Consider the following 16,937-nt stretch of genomic DNA (forward strand, 5'->3'; position numbering starts at 1 on the left):
TCCACCGACATCTTGGTCTCCCCCTTGGCCTTATTCCCACTCCTTGTGCATTGTAAGCTCTTACTGGTAGTCTTTCTGCATCCATCCTCTTCATGTGTCCGAACCATCTCATCTGTGCCTGATCTATTCTGTCCTGAAGCTTCACTACACCCACTGTCTGTCAAGTCTCCTCATTTCTCATTCTATCCCTTCTAGTCTTCCTCACAAGACTCCTTAAATAATTAATCTCCACTGCCTGAATCTTTTCTTTGTCTCTCTATGTCATTGTCCAAGTCTATGCTCCATACGTAATTATTGGCACATAGTATGTGTTACATATTACCTTCTTGCATTTCATAGGTACATCCCTATTCCATATTAATCTTCGAACGCTTTGATATAGTCCACCACCATTCATTTGTCCTCCTTTGTTTACCTCCTCATCTATTCTTCCACTTCTCTCAATCATGACAATGAGGATAAATGGTTTATTTAATTATTCTCTTATCTATAGTTGCTTTCTGCCACTTTCGGCTAATTGTGAGAACGAGGAAGAATGATAATGAAATATTTATTCTCAAGAAAAATATGTTGATGTGAACATAAATACTTAATTCTATGAAATTTTATGTGTATAATTGTAATAATTATGTAATTTGGGTAACACCCTAATTGCAATATTCATATATCAAATTTGAATTGATATGCCACTTGCATAGGTATGGTATTCTCAAAAACTATAGTAAAAATAAGTAACTGAAGTAACATTGCTATCAAAATTATCAAATGACTGGAATCATTATAATGAATAACAGAATCTATTTACCAGTAGTAGGGGAGTTTTTTTAATACCCATATCGTTGTTTTTAAGTGGTTTTTTATGCAGAAGTAGCGCAAAAAGTAGCGAAGTAGCGAGTAGCGAACATGAGTAGCGTAGCGAGCTACTTTTTGGTAAATGTAGCTGTAGCTGTAGCGAAGCTACATTTTGGAAGAGTAGCTGTAGTTGTAGCGAAGCTACTTTTAAAATGTAGCGTTCTGATCACTGCTAATTTATATAAGTGACATATACATCTGCAAATTCTTCATTCAAATTGTGTTGAAATGCATTGCTTCCTCAACGACAGAAATGTTTGAAAAACCTAAATACTTAATTCACAAGCCCTTAGGGTTACCAGATGTGCTCTTTTACCCGAACCAGCCCTCTTTTTGGGGTCCTAAAAATGGTTCGGATGTGTTTTCTACAAAAATGGGCAAATGTCATCTTTTTTGGGGTATAGACAACTGATTCAACTTCTAGATTCATAACAAAATTTTATATTTGTAAATAATTGTCAATATTGTTTCAGTGTTTAATTTCAAAGTAAGGAAATACAACACTCTTAGTTGCAAGCACAAAGACAAGAAACTTTTCTTCCAACAAAGAAAATTGTTTAGACTTTTGCGTCTCTTCTGTTGTCGCCATTGTTTTGATTTGAAAACATTTACGACATCTACAGTGGCTAGCAGTGAGCTGCAAGTTTTCTAGCAGTAGGTAAGAATATGCAAGAGACCATGGTTTCCTTTCATTTTAGTTTGATGACATCAGAATTGGGTCATTCCATATAAATTCAACCCAAAAAAAGAGGTTTGGGAACTTGTGTACAAAGTAAATTTTTGTATATGTTGCATGCACATATATGGAAAGGTAAAAATATATATATAGGCAATATATGGAATATTCAGTAATTTTTAAACCTGTGTTTTGGTCAATCACATTTAAATATCTATATGGATAAATCATCAAACACGAAATGTTGAAGCAGGAGGGGATACCATAATAACTGATATTGTTCAATGATGATTTCATATTAATAAAATAATATACATTATTATTATTATTATCATTATTGTCATCATCATTGCTATTCTGTCTAGGTAATGTTGACATATCATCAAACTGCTGCTTACAAAGAACACAACATTAAACAAAAATTTTTTTGAACCATATATATATTTTGCTTATATATGGATAAATTATTTTATAAATAAGTAAGGAAATAATAAGACAACAGTGCTCAAAGAATAAACAAAAGTGTAGAATTTAGAGTTTGCTTCACTGATTAATTTATAGCCTAACACATTAATTGATTGATTTTGAGTTAACCAAAATATTTTAATACTCCTGAAGCCATTTCATCCAAATATCAGACATAAGTATATTATATTTTAGAGAAGGAATAAAATAACCATAACTTTTATTGCTGGGTAAGTTAGAATACATATCCAGGTTAATTTTAAAAATACTTATGCTGATATTAATTCATTCCCTTTTAATGATAATTGAAATTTTAGCAAGGCACATTTTCGGCAACAAAATCCTGCTAATATTTTTTTTATTAATTTTTTGTTTTACTAAAATATTGATATCATGTGATGTCATATTTTTTCTGAAATGCCTATTGTTTGGTTAATATTGTTGTGAAATTTCAAAAGGATTGAATCATGTGTGAGCGAGATAGAATTTTTTTTGTAAAGCACTGCAGGTTTCAATGAGGGCTTCGGAAATGAAGGAAAACTAGAGTTGGCTGAAAGTTTGAGAAGCCATAACTCTGAAACCAGATGAGTTAGAGGCGAAAAATTGTATGTGGTTTCTTACCACCATGGAAAGATTTAATGTACCAAGTTTCATAAAAATCTGAGATGGTGGGTTCCCTGGCCTGGTTGAACTGACGTGAAATGACCCAATTCAGAAATATAAGAGCCACGGTAGCTCACTAGATGCCGACCTACATGGTGGTATGGTTAGCACATCGCAATACAGTGCCAGGGGTTCCGAATTTCGAATCCCAGGTAAGACATGGATATTTGTGTGTCCTAAATTCTTCGAAATCCAAACAGTGTCCATTATTTTGAGGAAGGTTCAAATTTCGTGTGACAATGATTGTTAAAATTCTACGGAATACTTTAAAACGATAATTACTTTGGTAAAACTGTCATATGCGGGAAATCGCTCTAACTCGTTTATTCTCTACTTTTTTACATTCGTACTTACCTATTCTGCATTGTGAAAGATTGTTTAACAACGGTTTTAGTTTTTTTCAACTAAATTAGTATCTATTGTCGACATATCGAGTAATTATTGTTCGTTCTTTAATCGCTTCCTGAACACGCAAAATGGCGGGCAAATCTTGACTAGTGTTGTGTTTCAAACAGCAAAGCAGTGTTTCAACCTTCTTAACAGAAAAATTCCCGCATAGACCGAAAACCATTCACGCATAGCTCCAAAAACCATTCTGGAGAGTATGACCATCCACGAATAGCCCCAAAAACCATTCCCACATAGCCCCAAAAGCCATTCTGGATCGTATAAACATCCACGAATAGCCCCAAAAACCATTCACTATAGCCCCACACACCATCACGGTAAGGTTAGGTTAGGTTGCTTTAGGTTGGGCAATATAGTGAACAACTGTGTGTTTGGAAACACTTACCGGGGATTGCATCATCAGATGCTCGCAACATCCGGTTCAAGTACATGGATGGAAATGCAAACAACAACTTTCGTGCATCAGACGGACATAATTATAGAAAAATACGGTAAATATGCGATATCGCCCGGACGGATTTCTTCAAATTTAGAGGAGAAAGTACTTACTGAAATGAGTTTCTTTAGCATTCTGGACGTTTTTGGAGGTATTTTCTTTCACGGAAAGTAAAAACTTCGTAGTTTAATGCTGCCGAACAAGAATTAATCACTTTTTATGTAAGAAATTGGCATTGCCTGCCACATTATGCCGTTGTTTCCATTGTGTGCGTGCAGATGGCAAGAGCGTTGAAAGTCACGCGATCTCTGCAGTGTTTCCATACGTGCCGTCTTTTTACGAAAATTTCTATTTTTAACTATGTTCGCCGCACTTTCTTTTTTCGATGAATTTAGGGGTGAAATGAGTGCTAATGGAACCTAACCTAACAGGCCTAACCTAACCTTGTGTGAATGGTTTGTGGGGGCTAGCCGTGGATGGTTTTTGGGGCTAACGTGCATGGTTTGTGGAGGTAAACATGAAAAAAAAATCGAAATAGTACGTAATTTTCCGTCACGAAGGTTTGAAACACTGCTTGCACACTGAAAATCGACAAAACACATTACGAGTGCACGCCATATTGTCTATTACAGAAGCGGAACAAGTAAGACAAATAATCAATCGTAATATGAAAAGTTGACAGTATTTTATGGAAAAAGGCATAACTTCATCTTAAAGAATGTTCCGCAAGGCAAAATAGGTAAGTACCAGTGGTAAAATTAAGAAAATAAATGAGTGAAAGGTGTCCGGGCGTTATCGCATATTTACCAAAAATACATGATTTACCGGCAAAATAGTTTGAAAAAAGCGAGAAAACACTTCTACGAATTTCCGAAATTACACAGAAACAGTACTTTCTCCTGTAAATTTGAAGAAATCCATTCCCGCATATGACATTTTTACCATTACTTTAATACTTAGGGGCCTAAGCTTGTAATTACTGCCTAATCTAACAACGAAAAATTTAAGTGACATTAATACCTTTTCCCAACTCACGCACGTGAAGTAAATAGCAGCAACAGTGCGTAACCACGACGACAGTAAACGAATGGTTGCTCGCAACCAAAGAATCATACAAGAGTCTACAGAAGGTAAAAAACGTTCTCCAGAAAACACGCAGCGAGTAATTAACAAGTCACTGAAATTCGTGTTAACAGACAAAATATAAATTGAACCAAGTAAAATACGACTATGAAAAAGAAAATTCAGAATTAAACAATCGGAACTTGAGCCGAAAATGAATACCCATTCGTGTAATAAGTGCAAGATGCAACTAGTACAAGGAAATAAATCTTGGTTGAGTTGAATAGACAAAATTATATGAATAGCATGCACAATTTAAGTCACCATGATTACTTTACTTACTCTAGTGATTTACGAACCATGAAGTCACATATTTAATTCAGATTACATTTTCCGTTATTACAACAGCAAATTAATCAAAATCATATTCAAAAACTGTCAAGAAATTGCCTGAACAGACGGCGATTTTCTTTGAGGTATTACGATTAGTCCACCAGTGCAATGAAACAAGTGACATGACTACATAAGACTACATAATTGTGCGCATTATGTTTCATGTCATTTTATTTATACTAATTTATGACGCACTCGGATGAAATTACTTTTTCGGCTTCCATTTCCTATAAAGTATTTTAGTTTCCCAGTAATAAGCTTGCTACTCTTTCCTGAACTCAATGGGACATATACACAGACTAAAAAGCCATGAAATATACATCTTCAACTTCAACTTATCATACATGATTTTTAACCGTCATAAGGAAGTAAAATTTATTACCACTAATCACTATACGCTATTTAAATTTGATATTTGAAGGATATTTCAGGAAGGGCTTTATCGCCCATAGCCCCATGGCTGCGTGCCTGTTTCCTGTCCAAGGATTTCCCTATTTAGTCTGGAAATGGTAAAATGTTTCCGTCCCACATCTAGGAATTTTAAGGTCCTACTAAGGCGCTGTAGTGGTCCTACCGACCCGACCAAAAAAATTCTGTCCGGCTCAAACCTAGAGAAATATCCAGACCACCTAACGAAATTGTGATGGAAAACATGGCGGAAGATGTTTGTCAACATTTGAGGTGTTTGCTGTAATCGGGAGAAAATGTTGAATTTTCAAACACTGTCATTGCGTGCCGCGATCGTGATTCGTTTTGGCTTGTTTGAAATGAAATTTGTTGATAAAAGGAAATTAATTATGTGGCTTTTTCTTGAAATGCACGTATTTAAATTTTAACGTTATGTTTTCTATAATAGAAAGGACTGGCTATTTTCGCTACAAGAGTGTAGGTATGTGTACACCTGTAATTTTTAACTAAGGATTATAAGTTTAATACTTGAACAGCATATTGCAAGTTCCTTGCACTGTAGCTCTGGGCTCTGAATTTCTTCGATTTTAACTAGGGATACCAGATGACAAACTTTAGAAAAGAGGACATTTTTAGATTTCATAATCGAAAAAATAGGACTAGGACTAGGACTCTTTAGATGCAGCACTTCGAACACAAGTTTGTTTACTACTATTTTGGTGAGCGTGTAGATCACACACCCCTGTAAAATAATACACCGTTTCAGTGCAACGGTACTACTTTACTATACCGGAGACACTTATCAATGATTTATTCGCAATTTTTTACATTGCTAACGTATTCTTCTGCATTGCGGAACATTTCTTTAGGTGAAATAATGAATTTATAACGAAAATAATGTCTATTTCATACATTAACGAGTACTTACTGTTGTTCCTTATTTCCCACAAACCATCCACGGATAGCCCCAAAATCCATTGACGTTAGCCCAAAAATTCACGATAGCCCCACGAACCATCACGGGGACGAGGTATGCCTACTTGGTTAGGTTAGGTTCCATTAGCACTCCTTTCGTTCAATTTAGCATATACGGACAACATCATGGCGGCAGTAGCAATAGCGCATCGGAAATAGATTTTCGTAGAAAACCACATCCATTCGCATTAAAATGGATCAAAACTACATTCCCGAACATCAACAACACTACAGAAAATGATGGCTCGGGTACCCTTTTCTACACCCTCGATTTTTCGCACATTTCAAATATTCTCGTTACGAAAATTAGTTCTTCATAAGAAACGATGTTTCTAAATAGCGCGGAAAGTAATTTTTTTAGATCTACGTGCTAAGAAAACTTATGTAACGTCGAAACGGTTTTGCAGGGATTTGATCATGGCGCATCTTGGATTCATGTCCCAGGTGCACGTCTGAACATTTTCTTTTTCTTCTTATCTTTGACTTGTGCAATGGGATAATTTGCAATTTTTTCTTGTTATGAATGACTTGTGCAATGGGATAATTTGCGATTTCAATATATTATTTATGTAATTTATTGGCAGATTGGATATTTGAGACATTGCAATTGTTTTGTGCGACTTTAGACATTGGAATTGATTTGTGTGACATTGAATTAAGACAAAAGGACTAAATATGAGATTGACACACGTTCAACGGATGAAGGACATAGAGGACTTTGTTCGACGAGACATACGGGACATTGTACTTGACTTACAGGGAGATGGTCTGTTGCCCCACGAACCATTGGCGCTAGCCCCACGAACCATTGGCTCTAGGCCCACGAACCATTGGCGCTAGCCCCACGAACCATTGGCGCTAGCCCTACGAACCATTGGTGCTAGCCCCATGAACCATTGGTGCTAGCCCCACGAACCATTGACGCTAGCCCCACAAACCATTGATGCTAGCCCCAGGAACCATTGACGCTAGCCCCAGGAACCATTGACGCTAGCCCCACGAACCATTGACGCTAGCCCCACGAACCATTGATGCTAGCCCCACGAACCATTGGTGCTAGCCCCACGAACCATTGACGCTAGCCCCACGAACCATTGACGCTAGCCCCACGAACCATTGGCGCTAGCCCCACGAACCATTGGCGCTAGCCCCACGAACCATTGATGCTAGCCCCACGAACCATTGGCGCTAGCCCAACGAACCATTGTGTTAGTATCACGATCTAGAAATTGGAAATAATTGCGAACCATTTCAAACGACAAAATTTCAACTTTAAACGGCTGTACAGTCGTAAATACTTCTTTCTGCGCTCCAATTTTTTTATATTCACAAATAGGATCAAATAATGTTCATAATGAAAAAAAAAAATTCAAAATTCGAGGGTGTAGAATAGGGTACCCGACCCAAAATGATTTGCGTAAGTACTTTCGGTAAGAATGTACAATATAGAGAAAGTCTCCAATGTCGTTAATTTTTGGTATACTAACTAATTTTGGCCTCCTAATCACGAATCTGTTGTAAAAAACCGGGGGTCACATCTGGAAATTGTACATTGTGATGAAAAATTGTTCGTTAGCGCCAAAAACCATCCACGGGTAGCCCCACAAACCAGTGACGTTAGCCAAAAAAACCATCCATGGGTAGTCCCACAAACCATTCACATGAGGTTAGGTTAGGCCTGTTAGGTTAGGTTTCATTAGCACTCATTTCACCCCTAAATTCATCGAAAAAAATAGGGATCGTACTAGAATTGAACATCATAAATCATTTTCTTGTAAAACAATGGCGTGGTTGGACACAATGACAGGAGATTACATTTTTGTTCGTAAAACTACGCATATACACATATATAAAAAAAATCAATCGGCTTTTTTTTTCAAATTTTCAGACGTGACCCCTGGTTTTTTTCAACAGATTCGTGATTAGGAGGTCAAAATTAGTTATTATACCAAAAATTAACAAAATTGGAGACTTTCTCTATATTGTAAATTCGCTCCGTACTTTCTCCTGTAAATTTGAAGAAATCCGTCTCCGGTATAGTAAAGTGTTACCCAGTGCAACTATCAATAGGCCTCATTAGAGGTAAATGTCTGAATATTCTAATATTTATTTATTATGCCGGTAGTATGTAAGGTTGTGAAACTTGGTCTCTTAAGTTTAAAGGAAGAAAAAAAATTGAGTTTTTGAAAATAAAGTACTTAGGAGATTATTTGGACCGGTAAAATTTAAGTATTCCCAAAAACTTAGTTCTTCAATTTTACAGGAGAAAGTACAGTAAGTACTTACCGAACTGACTTTCCGTACACTTTTGAAAGGTCGCTTAATTTATATTGCTGGTAAATCATGTATTTTAGAAGATTAATGTCTCTCCTCACGAAAGCTGTTGCCTCTATGTCCTACTACGTGAACCAAATGCTGTGTGGGCTCGATGATGTAACCCCCGGTCAGTGTTTCCAGCCACGCCATTTTTTTGCAAGAACATGACAATTTTAACTATGTTTACCTAACCTAACCTTGCCGTACATGGTTCGTGGGGCTATTTATGAAGTTTTTAACAATTTTGAAGATGACAATTTTAACTATGTTTGTCTAACGTAACCGAACCTAACCTAACCTTGCCGTGCATGGTTCGTGGGTTTTTTGAACCTGGAAAAAAATAGAAAATCAGTAACACGAAAGTAGGTACTTTTCGATGAAGAAGGTTGCACCACTGCATAACCACTGATCATCGACAACGCTAGTCAAGATTTCTCTGCCATATTGCGTGTAACGCAAGTGAAAACGAACAAACAAGAATTACTCGATATGTCGAAAATTGAGATTATTTGCGAAAACGAAATGACACCTTCAAGAATCCTTAGGAATGCAGAATATGTAAGCACCAATATGAAAAAGAAGAAAATAATGGAATTTCAGACGTTTCTGGGATACTTAACATTTAATGAAACTACTTACGGAAATTAGTTTCTCCAAGCTTTCCAACTTTCGTGGAGGTATTTTCTTTCATCGTGGAATCTATTTGACCGGCAAATCATATATTTTTCAAGAGAAATATCCCACCGACGCACAATTGCCATGCTTCCCGTATGTGAACTGCGTGCTCCACACGTTCGATGACGTAACCCACTTTCAGTGTTTCAAACTCCTCTTTTTTTTTTTACTATGCTTGCCTAACCCAACCAAACGTAACCTAACCTTATGGAAATGGTTCGTGGGGCTATCCGTGAATGGTCTGTGGGGCTATCCATGAATGGTTCGTGGGGCTATCTGTTAGCTACCATGCATAATGGTTCGTGGAGCTATCCATGAATGGTTCGTGAGGCTATCTGTGTGAATGGTTCATGGGGCTATCCGTCAATGGTTCGGGGGACTATCCGTCAATGGTTCGGGGGGCTATCCGTCAGCTACCCGTGCATAATGTATAATTTCCACCGGTGACAAACACGATAGTAGGTATTTTTGGGTGAAGAAGGTTGAAACACTGCAAACCCACAACGTGAGTCAAGATGTGCCCGCCATATTGTGTGTTCCAGAAGCGAAGAAAGGAATAAAAAAAATCACTCTGTATGTGAGAAATTGTGTTTGTTTTAGTGTAAAAAGCATAATGGCACTTTGAACTATGTTCTGCAATACACAATTGGTAAGTACGAACTATGCAAAACACAAAATATACGATTTAAATATGTCTCCAATATAACAAACTATTACCATTCATTCTTTGTTGGAAGATAAGTTTCATGTCTTTGTGCTTGCAACTGGGAGTGTTATATTTCCTTACTTTGAAATTGAACAAGGAAACAACATTAACAATTGAAGGGCCATGGGGGAAAACGATGAATGTTCATTCGAGACGATTTGCCAGGAAATGAAAAACAAAGTATTTCTTTTCATAAGTACGTTAATATATGCCAAAATAAAAATGCATTTTTCAGGCACTTTTCATCGTTTCCCAACCAAGGCCGTTCTCATTCTTATAGTACAGCTTCTGAACTATCAGATGGCTTTGCGATCTCAAAATGTGCGAAAAATCGACATTCATCATTTTTCCCCCTGGCCCTTCAATTATTTACAAATATAAAATTGGTACTACTTTACTATACCTGAGACACCTGGGAATCATTTCTTTCGCACTTTTTTACATTGCTAACGTACTATTCTGCATTCCGGAACACTTATTTAGGTGAAATAATTGATTTTGTTAGGAAAGTAATGTATATTTCTTACATTTATGAGTACTTACTGTTCTTGTTTATTTCCACACACAACATGGCGATAGCTTACCGTTGATCGTTCCTTGAGCCAGAAAAACGATTGACGTTAGCCCAAAAATTCACGATAGCCCCACAAACCATCACGGGGACGAGGTATGCCTACTAGGTTAGGTTAGCCCTGTTAGGTTTGGTTCCATTAGCACTCCTTTCGTTCAATTTAGCATATACGGACAATACGAGAGCGTATTGTGCTCTCATGCAGGAAGCAAATGGCGGCAGCAGCAATAGCACGTCGGAAATAGATTTTCGTACAAAACCATGCATTCGCATTAAAATGAATCAAAATTACATTCCCGAACATCAACAACGCTACAGAAAATGATTTGCGTAAGTACTTTCTCCTGTAAATTTGAAGAAATCTGTCTCAGGTATAGTAAAGTGTTACCATAAAATTTTGTTACGAATGTTGAAGTTGAAGCAGTTGTCTATATATGTCAAAAACCTACCAGGACCATTTTTAGGGCCCGAAAAAGTGGACATCTTGTAACCCTAACTAGACCAAAGTTATGTTCTAGCACTTGGATCATTTCGGTATATCGGAGACACATTTCTTCATTTTTACACAATAAACTACTTACGGAAATGAGTTTCTGCAACATTCGTTGAGGTATTTTCTTTCATCGTGGAATTTATTTGAACGGGAAATCATGTATTTTTCAAGAGAAATAACTCACCAACGCACAATTGCCATTGCTTTCACTACATGAACTGCATGCTGCGTACGTTTGATGACGTAAGCCCCTGTCAGTGTTTCCAACCTTTTTTTTTTTCACTTAGCTTGCCTAACCGAACAAAACCTAACCTAACCTTATCGGAAATGGTTCGTGGGGTTCTCCATCAGCTACCGTGCATAATAGTTCCTGGAGCTATCTGTCAGCTACCCGTGCATAATGTGCAATTTTCACTGGTGATGAACACAATAGTGGGTATTTTTCGGTGAAGAAGGTTGGAAACACTGCATACCCACATCATGAGTCAAAATGTGCCTGCCATTACGTGTGTTACAGAAGCGAAGAAATGAATAGAAAAAATCACTCTGTATGTGAAAAATTGTCTTTTTTTTCGTGTAGGCTAAAAGGCATAATGGCACCTTGAACTATGTTCCGCAATACACAATTGGTGTACGAACTATGCGAAACACAAAATATCCAATTTTAATGTGTCTCCGATATACCGAACTTTTACCATCATTTCAAGTGCAGAGTTGATTAATTTGCTTTATTTTACGGAGCAAATTTACAATACCGGAAGTATATACAATTTGTTTGAAATTCGGCATACTCACTCATTTTGGCCTCGTAAACACGAATCTGCAGTTAAAATTTGGCGGTCACATCTAGAAATTGCAAAATAACCCGAAATAAACGTGTCTGTGAACTGAGTAAACACCCTTGATTTATGAAGGAAACATATTTTTTGCAATGGTTAGCATTTAAAAACTATGTTCATGATGATCCTGAATTTTAACTATGCTTGCCTAACCTAACCTTACCGTGAATGGTTAGTGGGCCAAACATTTTTTTCTTTTTTACGCGAGACTCCATTTTCTCACATGCAAATCAACGGGTCTCACTTATTGCACAACACTTGAGCACTTCACATGTCACTTGTTCATATCATCAAACATGGTTACCATGTTAGTGTATGGACAATCAGAAGGGTAATTTCTGCCCGTTATTTTGCAATTTGTAGACATGACCGCCAAATTTTAACTGCAGATTCGTGATTACGAGGCCTAAATTAGTGAGTATGCCGAATTTCAAACAAATTGGAGATACTTCCGGTATTGTAAATTTATACCTATTTTACTTCGCCCTTTGTGCCACTTTTGACTAATTTGCAAAGATGGAGATGGGTGATGATATGAGGAAATGGATGAAGGACAATCACAAACATCCATGCCCAGGCCAGTATTTGAACCCGGGATCCCTGGCATCGCAGCACAATTTGCTAACCAGTCCGTCACGAGGGCCAGCTTAAGTGCAGAATTATGTGTGTAATAGGTACCGTGCGTTCATTTCAATCTTCAGCCGAGAGATCGGGAGAAGCATGGCAGGCGGCGCTGATGGAGATGCCGACACTTGCGGCCTGCAATGCCCGCTTGTTTTTATGGACATATGCAGACATTTATATAAATATTGCAAAACGAGCACTAACCTGTGTTATAAGAGTTGTTCAAAGTGATGTCCACCTACATTCACATATTCCTGGCATCGTTTGATGAAATTTTGATACAAACTCAAAAGTTCTTCTTCCATAATTCTTCCAAGTTCTGCCCTTATATTGTCTTTTAGTTCGTCGATGCTATGAGGTTTTTTTTGGTAGACTCTATTTTTTAAGGTTTCCCACAAATAATAGTCACATACGGTAAGATCTGGCGAACGTGAAGGCCATAAACCTCTAGAAATTATTCTGTCATCAAACACCTCCCTTATAGCGTCCAAAGAATCAGTGGCGGTATGGGCTGTGGCCGTATGTTGTTGAAAATACCCATATTGTCTCTCATTATCTGATAACAACTGAAAGAACGGCGCGAGTATTTGTGTGCGGTACCTCTTTGAATTTATTGTCTTCAAAAAATGTAGGCCCTATTATTCTTTTTGCACTTACACACACCACACACCAATTTTTGCATCATGTAACGGAACTTCGTGTATTATTCGGGGAGTTTCAGAGCTCCAGTATCTATTGTTCTGTGAACAAACATGACCACGCAAGTGAAACCATGCCTCATCCAAAAAAAATATTAACTGTGGATCAACAATACCATCTACAATATTCTGCAAAGCCCAATTACAAAAATTTACTCTACTTACGTTGTCAGGGGGCCGTAATTCTTGCACTATAGAAACTCTGTACGGTTTTAATTTTAGTGGCTTAGTGGCTGTATGTGCTGATGATTTTGACACGCCCATCTCCTGTGAAACACGGCGTAGAGGTTTGTTTGGAGAACGTTCTAATGCTGCACCAATTTCATCGAGTTTTGCTTCGGTTAGAAACCATCGTTTTTGCTAGGTGTTTTGCAATTTAACGATCCAGTTTCTCGTAATTTAAGGACAAGATGTATAACCGTATATCTATGTGGAGGTGAAACGCCTGGGAATTTCTGTACAAATTGCCTACACACGTGTCGACACGAGTCTGTTTTCACGTAAGTGTCATACATAAAAAAATCTTTGTTCTACGAGGGGGGGGGGGACTGATAAGTTCTCGGCCTGACCCCCTTCTGCACATGTCATCCTGAAATCATGCATTGCATTTGAACCATTGATCTTTTGGAAGTTTAGGTGCCAGCTGGGATGATCGTATCACTAACGGTTTTTCCTTTACAGGCCATTGATTGAAGCATGGCGCAGCCAAATGTGGAATTTACCAAGGAGGAGTTGCGAGGTGTCATGAAGTTCTTCATCCTGTAACAGAAGTCGCCGAAGGAAATCCATGGTTGCATGCTAGACACATTGCCCTTCACACTCCACTGCGAAGAAATGGTGCTCAAACTGTAAGCGTGGTGATTTTTCCACAGAATATGGTGAAAGGTGTGGGAGGCCAGTGTCAGTGTCAACTCTGGAAAAAGTGGATGAGGTTCATGACCTGATTTTGAGTAACAGACAAATTTGACTTCAAGCGATAGCTGACACCTTGCACATATCCAAAGAACGTGTCTGGTCAATAATCCATGATCAGTTGGACATGCACAAGCTTTCCCGAAATGGGTGCCCAAACATTTGAACGCCGATGAGAAACGCAAACGTGTGGCATCTTCTCAGGTGATTTTGCGGTATTTTGCGAACTCTTAGGACGATTTTTTGAATCGGGTTGTTACCCAGAATGAAAGTTGGTTCCACTACTTTGATCCTGAGACCAAACAGCAATCATGCGAGTGGCGCCACTCAGGATCTCCCAGGCCAAAGAAATTCAAAGCACATAGGTCCGCAGGTCTGCTTGCCTCAATATTTTGGAATAAGGATGGTGTTTTGTTATCAGACTACCTTCCAAAGGGACAAACCATAACAGCAGAGTATTACTGCAGTCTTCTGGCTAAGTTAAAGGAGGCTATTAAAGAAAAGCACCGGAGAAAATTGAGAAGAAGTGTGTTGTTTCTGCAGGACAATACTCCCGTTCACAAGGCTCTGGAAGAACAATGGATTTTCTGATGGACCTAGGGTTTCAATGCATTGACCACCCACCTTACTCACCAGATCTTGCACCCTCTGATTATTATATCTTCCCTAGACTGAAAAGAGTTCTGAAAGGACAGAAATTTAGAAGTGATAACGAGGTTATAGCAGCTACCGAACAGTTTTTTGCAGACCAGGAGAAATCGTTTTCTTTTTTTTTTTGGAGGGGTTAGAGAAGTTGAAGCAACAAAGTGCCAAGTGTGTAGACCTTTGGGGAGCATACGTGGAATAGCCTGAAACTTTCGTGTCTCTAGTTAAAGTCCTTCTGGGTCGGTCCGAGAACGTATCAGCACCCCCCTCGTAACGTGAACCTTACGGCTGGCATTCCAATCGTCTCACTGATACAACACACATACACACTGCAATAACACAAACAAGTAACCAAGAATAACACTCCTGCGCACAGTACTAAATTAATTTGCTCTTGGTTTACATCTGCTCGTGCTCTTGGTTTACATCTGCTCGCCACTATATTCACAGCTCTGTCTTCATCTAGTCGCGAAGGAACAAAAACTCGAGCTCGGAGATTTCGGATTGCAAGGAAGCTCACGAACACCATTGACTTTTAACGGTTTCGTCTGCAGCGTAATCTTGATACAGTGTTGCGCATTCAAAACCTCCAAACCATCCCCATCGACACAAAACTCTTTCAAGGATATAAACTTAAGCAGGACGTTACTGGTCAAAACTATGATTAAAATGTTCTATTATCTGTGGCTCTTAACATCATTTCTAAAGCGTATTTATTTGTGTATATAAGGGCAGAACTTGGGTGAATTACAGAGGAACTTTTGCGTGTTATAACACATGTTAATGCTCGTTTTGCAATATTAAAAAAGGGAGACTTAGTATTTTGCAAAACACACCCAATGAGCAAAGCATCAGAGAAAGCAATCAAGAAATTGTTTTTCATATATGAAGGGCCATACGAGGTCATGAATTTATTTCGGAACACAGCGGTAGTAAAGCATACAGAAACAAATATAGAAAGAAGGGAGAACCTGGAAAATATCAGGAGGTACAACTGCACGGAGGAAGTAAAAGAGAGCTTAGTTAATGAATAAAAGAAACAGTAAGAGAAGTCACATAGAACGAGGGAAAAATTTATAAATTTACAAATGAACTTTCCAATATATAAATTTTTCATCCTCAAGGAGGGGATATTGTGTCACGTGCCAGTTTCGATGACACAATGAGAGTTGCAAGGAGGAATGGTTTCTCGGAATCGACGAGAGATGGCAGCACGCTATATAAAGAGGAGCAAAGGAAATTATAAAAAACTTAGAGCGGAGAAGAGGTTTTATATATATTATAGTAAATTGAGAAATATATAAAAGAAGAGTTCAAATACTATAAAAGAAATAAATAGAATGTTGTATATAGTAAATTAAAATAATTAAGAATATGGCCGCATATGAAACGTTTAGGAAAGTTATTAACTAAGCGAACGGATTCAGAAATCTATCTCTTTTTATTTTTCTGACGAGGAGAACATCGTCAGTATTTTGGTTTTGTCCCCGGTGGCGCTGTTGTCAAATTAGACGCCCCGAAGCACTTTACGGTTGCGCTCCTTTTTAGTCGCACTGGGCCATTGGCGGCGCTTGTTATCAGCGATCCTGGTTATCACCTTTGGTCGTTACATAGGAGGTGGTGCTAGTGTCAATTTAGTCGACCCTACTCCTTTATATAAGTATAGCTTGGTTGCTGGATAATGCCAAAGAAGCAGGGCAAGCGAGCAGGAAAGAGAGTAAAGGAATATGTATTAAAACGAAGAAGACAAGAGGGTGGGGAAACTATCCAACCTCCAGTTATAAGTAATGATCCATTGGGTTTACGATATGACATTTCAAAATAAGAAAATAACTATCATCCAAAGGTCATAGACTTACCGCCATCTAGTAAATGTAGTTATGAGAATTGCCAGGGAAGTAATGATAAAGACCCACGGAGAAAAGAAAGAAAACATATATAAGGTATAAAGAAAAGGAAGCTAGACAACGCAATTGGACTTCTTGTATATAGAAGAAATAATAAAAGAAGAAGAAGCCCTTTCGATAATCAAAAGAAGAAGAAGCCTTTTGATGATAAAAGAAGAAGATGCCTTTTCGATAATCAAAAGAAGAAGAAGCCTTTTGACAATAAAAGAAGAA

General features: G+C 38.0%; 2 protein-coding genes across 7 annotated transcripts in view; one reads left to right on the forward strand and one right to left on the reverse strand.

The window, feature by feature from the left end:
• Positions 1-5,032, reverse strand: part of HDAC11 (Histone deacetylase 11) — a 38,955-nt gene extending 33,923 nt beyond the window's left edge. The window contains exon 1 of the mRNA XM_083129612.1: positions 4,905-5,032. The gene's annotated coding sequence lies outside the window, so the exon portion shown is untranslated. The remainder of the gene's footprint in view (positions 1-4,904) is intronic.
• A 666-nt stretch (positions 5,033-5,698) lies between these two features.
• The window catches only part of LOC145994238 (sodium channel and clathrin linker 1-like), a 64,758-nt gene continuing 53,519 nt past the window's right edge, over positions 5,699-16,937 (forward strand). For 5 of the 6 annotated variants that reach the window (XR_014442323.1, XM_083130340.1, XM_083130335.1 and 2 more), the window contains exon 1: positions 5,699-5,844. The gene's annotated coding sequence lies outside the window, so the exon portion shown is untranslated. The remainder of the gene's footprint in view (positions 5,845-16,937) is intronic. The other variant, XM_083130337.1, reaches the window with a different exon arrangement.

Source organism: Lepisma saccharinum, chromosome 10 (genome assembly GCF_977018435.1).
Source record: "Lepisma saccharinum chromosome 10, izLepSacc3.1, whole genome shotgun sequence".
NCBI lineage: Eukaryota > Metazoa > Arthropoda > Insecta > Zygentoma > Lepismatidae > Lepisma > Lepisma saccharinum.